The sequence below is a fragment of the Ovis aries genome, chromosome X (assembly GCF_016772045.2).
Source record: "Ovis aries strain OAR_USU_Benz2616 breed Rambouillet chromosome X, ARS-UI_Ramb_v3.0, whole genome shotgun sequence".
NCBI classification, from domain to species: Eukaryota; Metazoa; Chordata; class Mammalia; order Artiodactyla; family Bovidae; genus Ovis; species Ovis aries.
In genome coordinates, this window is record NC_056080.1 from 90454948 (window position 1) to 90460019 (window position 5072).

The 5072-nt window shown below is 39.8% G+C and overlaps 1 pseudogene; it reads left to right on the top strand.

Annotated features, from left to right (window-relative positions):
• Positions 1-646: 646 nt before the first annotated feature.
• Positions 647-3717, top strand: LOC114111653 (peptidyl-prolyl cis-trans isomerase A-like; annotated as a pseudogene).
• The last annotated feature ends 1355 nt before the right edge of the window (positions 3718-5072 follow it).

The window sequence follows — 5072 nt, forward strand, 5'->3', positions numbered from 1 at the left end:
CTTTGCGACCCCATGAACTGCAGCACGCCAGGCCTCCCTGTCCATCATCAACTCCCGGAGTCCACCCAAACCCATGTCCACTGAGTCGGTGATACCATCCAACCATCTCATCCTCTGTCGTCCCCTTCTCCTCCTGACCCCAATCCCTCCCAGCATCAGACTCTTTTCCAATGAGTCAACTCTTCGCATGAGGTGGCCAAAGTACTGGAGTTTCAGCTTTAGCATCATTCCTTCCAAAGAAATCCCAGGGCTGATCTCCTTCAGAATGGACTGGTTGGATCTCCTTGCAGTCACAGTGACTCTCAAGAGTCTTCTCCAACACCAAAGTTCAAAAGCATCAATTCTTCAGTGCTCAGCTTTCTTTATAGTCCAACTCTAACATCCATACATGACCACCGGAAAAACCATAGCCTTGACTAGATGGACCTTTGTTGACTAATGTTTTAATTGGGGCAAAATGAGGACTGCAGCCCAGATTTAGCACCTCAAGTAGCTCTGAGAATCTTCTCTGAAGAGGTATGGGAGAAGGACCGTATATATGCTATTTTTAGTGAAGGGGGAATACATGCAGTCAAGCACATGTTTTTCCACGAAGTTTCTACTAGTCTCTTGAAGCCTTCACTAGTCACATGGAACAGTCATCACCATGAAGGATTTTAGTACTTTTCTGCAGCTGGTACTTTTCTAGATATGAGGAAATACAAGAATTGGACTCATAAAATCTGGGGGCTTTCCAGGTGGTATTAATTGTGAAGAATCTGCCTGCCAATACAGGAGACATAAGAGACACAGGTCCAATCCCTGGGTTGGGAAGGCCCCCTGGAGAAAATATTCTTGCCTGGAGAATCCCATGGAGAGAGGAGCGTGGAGGGCTATAGTCCATGGGGTCGCAAAGAGTCAGACATGACTGAAGCAACTTAGCATGCATAAAATTGGCTCCTGAAAATATCTATCTGAAGACCTGTCCTGCCAGTCCACACACACACACACACACACACACACACCCCAAATCCCCCCACTCCCACTCAGCAGAGAGGACCTCATCTCCTTTCTGCTCTCCACCTTGAATGAAGGGCAGCAGCTGCAGTGGCAAAAGACATAATCCTTGTAGATGTAGATGGCAAGTGCCCATGGAAAGTGGCTAATTTGTAGTTGATACATAGAACCTTGCATAAATAGATGTTTGATTTTTGACAAAAGTATCACTGCAGAGGAGTAAGGGAAAAGTCCATTTTTTTTTCTTAAATGGTGTGGAGACAACTAAGTATACACAGGGGAAAAAGTATTAAAAAATTAAACTTAACCCTGACTTCACCACACACACATACATCAGTATACACAGTCCCTCCTCATTATTTGATTTGGTACTTGTGAATTTCTTTGTTCACTAAAATTTATTTGTAATCCCCAAATCAATACTTACAGACTTTTGTGGTCATTGTGATACTGTACTGAGTGGTGAATGTGAGTCTCTCAATGCAGACACTGTCGATGAGGTCAAATAAGGCAATGTTCTGCCTTGTGTTAGTTCTCATACTGTAAACAATTGTTCTTTCTAAGGTCTATTAGTGCCACATCTTTTTTTCCTTTTTTTTTTGCTTGTTTTTGGTGTTTTTACTGTTTAAAATGACCTCTAAGCACAGCACTGGAGTACTGTCCAGAGTTCCTAAGAAAGCTATGATTTGCCTTATAGAGAAATTATGAGTATTAATAAGCTTCTTCAGGCATGAATTACAGTGCTTGAGCTGCTGGCCATGAGTTTCTCAACCTAAATAAACCTACATTATGAGGCAGTAATCAAGTAGAAAGCATTTATCTGAGATCTAAGAATTGCAATCAGTGCACACAGATTTTGGTTGTAACCCAGTGTCTCCCTTGGAAGTAAATGATCTTTTAAAGGCAAAGAAGAGAGGTTTGTATTATAAAGAATTTTAATTGGAATTAGAGGCAGACAGTAGCATTGGCTCAACATGATTAAGTGCTAAGATTATTGCATGCATGCTAAGTTGCTTCAGTCATGTCCAACTCTTTGAAACTCTGTGGACTGTAGACTGCCAGGCTCCTCTGTCAATGGGATTCTCCAGGCAAGAATACTGGAGTGGATTGTCATGCCCTTCTCCAGGGAATCTTCCCAACCCCTGGATCAAACCCAGGTCTCTTATGTCTTCTGCATTGCAGGTGAGTTCCTTACCACAGAGGGCTATAAAATTCCTCACTGTGACAAATGCAGGTGTCTCTAGGTTTGTGATTTGGCCCAGTTTAAAAGTTCATGGTTCCACCTGGTTGGGACATGTATAAAATTAACCTTGGTAATGGCCTCCCAGCTCTAAGACCCCTTGACATAAGCAACTCCATTTTATTTCATAGGTTCAAAGTTATTGAGTCAGTAATTTGGTATATCCAGAAAAAAGAAAAGGAAATTTACCCATCTTTACATGAGGCAGCTCAAGAAAGTGCTAAAGGAACAGTTCTAGTGTGTGATGATGCTATGGAAAAGTGACTAAGTCTGTGTATTTATAAGATGATAACAAATTAGTGAAAGCATAGTGGGCAGCATTCTTGTGAGGCTGAAAGCCAAAAATATTTACAGTCACATTACCCAGGGTTAGAAAAATGTTAAACTCTTCTTGACAAAGGCTGACTGATTGGCTTACACATTTCAAAAGGCCATATGTGTGGAAAACATTGAACTTGTAGATGAGGCAGGTCTGTAGGTCAGAAGGTTATGGAAGAATTGTTAAAGTATTCACTAAGTCTTGTACAGGAGAAGAATAATGGAAAGAGAAGATTTACAATGTTGATGAGACTGGCTTGTTTTAAAAGGACATTGGCAAAGATGATATACAACAGAAATGGCATTTCAGATGGTGAAAATGTCATCAGAGACTTACAGGAACCTAATCCTATATTTTTCCTAAGAGCGTAGGTCATCATTTGGTAACTCAGTGTTTATGGTGACTTTATAAAACATAACTATTGGGAATAATTAGAATTAAATATATATATATATATTTATTATACAATCTTACAAATCAATAAGAAAAAGATGGACAACAAAGACCATTACAGAAAAATGAGCAAAATATTTGAACAATTCCCTCAAAAGAGAGGAATTCCACAGTTCAAAGATCATTTGAAATGGTGCTCAACATTATTAGTAATTAGGAAAACATAAATTAAAACCACAGTACAGAAGCCTTGCAGACACCACCACTCTGAGCTTCCTACACTGCCCAGCCTAGTTCACACCCACCGTGTTTTTGGACATCACCATCCACAGAGAGCCCTTAGGCTGCATCCCCTTTAAACTGTTTGCAGACCAAGTTACAAAAAGAGCAGAAAACTTTCATACTCTGAGCGCTGGGGAGAAAGGTTATGGTTATAAAGTTTCCTGCTTTCACAGAATAATTCCAGGATTTATGTGCCAGGGTAGTGGCTTCACATGCCACAATGGCACTGGTGGCAAGAAATTTGATGATGAGTATTTCATCCTGAAGCATATGGGTCCTGGCATCTTGTCCATGGCAAATGCTGGTCCCAACACAAAATAGTTCCCAGTTTTTCATCTACACTGCCAAGACTGAGTGGTTGGATGGCAAACATGTAGTCGTTGGCAAGGTGAAAGACAGCATGAATATTGTAGAAGCCATGGAGTGCTTTGGTTCCAGGAATGGCAAGATCAGCAAGATCACCACCACTGACTGTGGACAAATCTAATAAATTTGACTTGCATTCTACTTAACCACCAGACCATTCCTTTTGTAGCTCAGGAGAGCACCCCTTCACCCACATCTGCTTGAAATGTGCTATAATAGTTGTGGTCTCACTGCAGTTCTTTGGGTTCCATATTTTCCTTATCTCCCTCCACATTTAGCTGGATTGTGATATTAAATTTATGATTATGGAATAAAAACTAAACAACAGAAACAACAACAAAAACCCACAGTATGAGATCATTATCCACATTCCAGACTGCTAAATTTTTCAGTACAGTTCAGTAGCTCCGTTGTGTCTGACTCTTTGTGACCCCATGGACTTTAGTGCCATTCCTTTTGTAAAATGGTAAATTTTTACAACCTGATAATGTCTCATGGTGAAAAAGATATAATTCTAATACTCTATGGGTAGAAGTGCACAATTAACATAAGCACTTTGGAAAACAAGGCTCATTTAATAAAACTGAAAACATATATACTCTGTAGTCCAGCAATTCCATTCTTGAGTAAATACCATACAAAAGCACGTGTATATACACACCAAAGGCACTGAAAAGAATTCCCATAATAGCACTGTTCTTAATAGCCCGAACTGGAAACAATCCATAGGTACATTATTGGTGAAGCTAGGAATAATCTGGGGTATTTCTTCTCATAATGAGAATAAGAACTTTAAATATGGGGAGGTGTACCCATATTTTCTGAAATGATTATCATCCCCATGTTTTCTTAATGAGGATAGAAAATGTGAGTGCCCAGAGCAAGCTCCAGAGAAAGGTAATGTGCTCTAGTCTAGAAGTAACAGATCTTTTTTCCATATTTTCTCTATTTTTAAAAGCATAACAGTTTTCATTTTGTTAGCTTAAGATTCCATTTTAAATATTTTAAGTGTATTAGCATATTAAAATGCACAGAAAGTTAAAGAAGCATTTCCCTATTCTTGCTATGTGAATAGACATGTCATTTAACTGATTTAAATTTTATTGTCTTCACCTATTAAATGGTGATGAGTCAAGTCCATTAGCTAGAAATGTATTAGCAAATAATGGAACACTTGAATAACAGGGTTCAAATAGGAGTTACCCTCTCTCTCACAAAAAGAAAAATCCAAAAATCAGCAGTTGCAGGCATTGTTTCAGGTGCTCAAAATGAATTAAAGGACTTAGCCTCTTTCTTGTGTTTCACTATCATTACTGTCAGTTCAGTACAGTTCAGTCCCTCAGTCATGTCCAACTCTTTGTGACCCCATGAATCGCAGCACGCCAGGCCTCCCTGTCTATCACCATCTCCCAGAGTTCACTCAGACTCATGTCCATCGAGTCCGTGATGCCATTCAGCCGTCTCATCCTGGGTCGT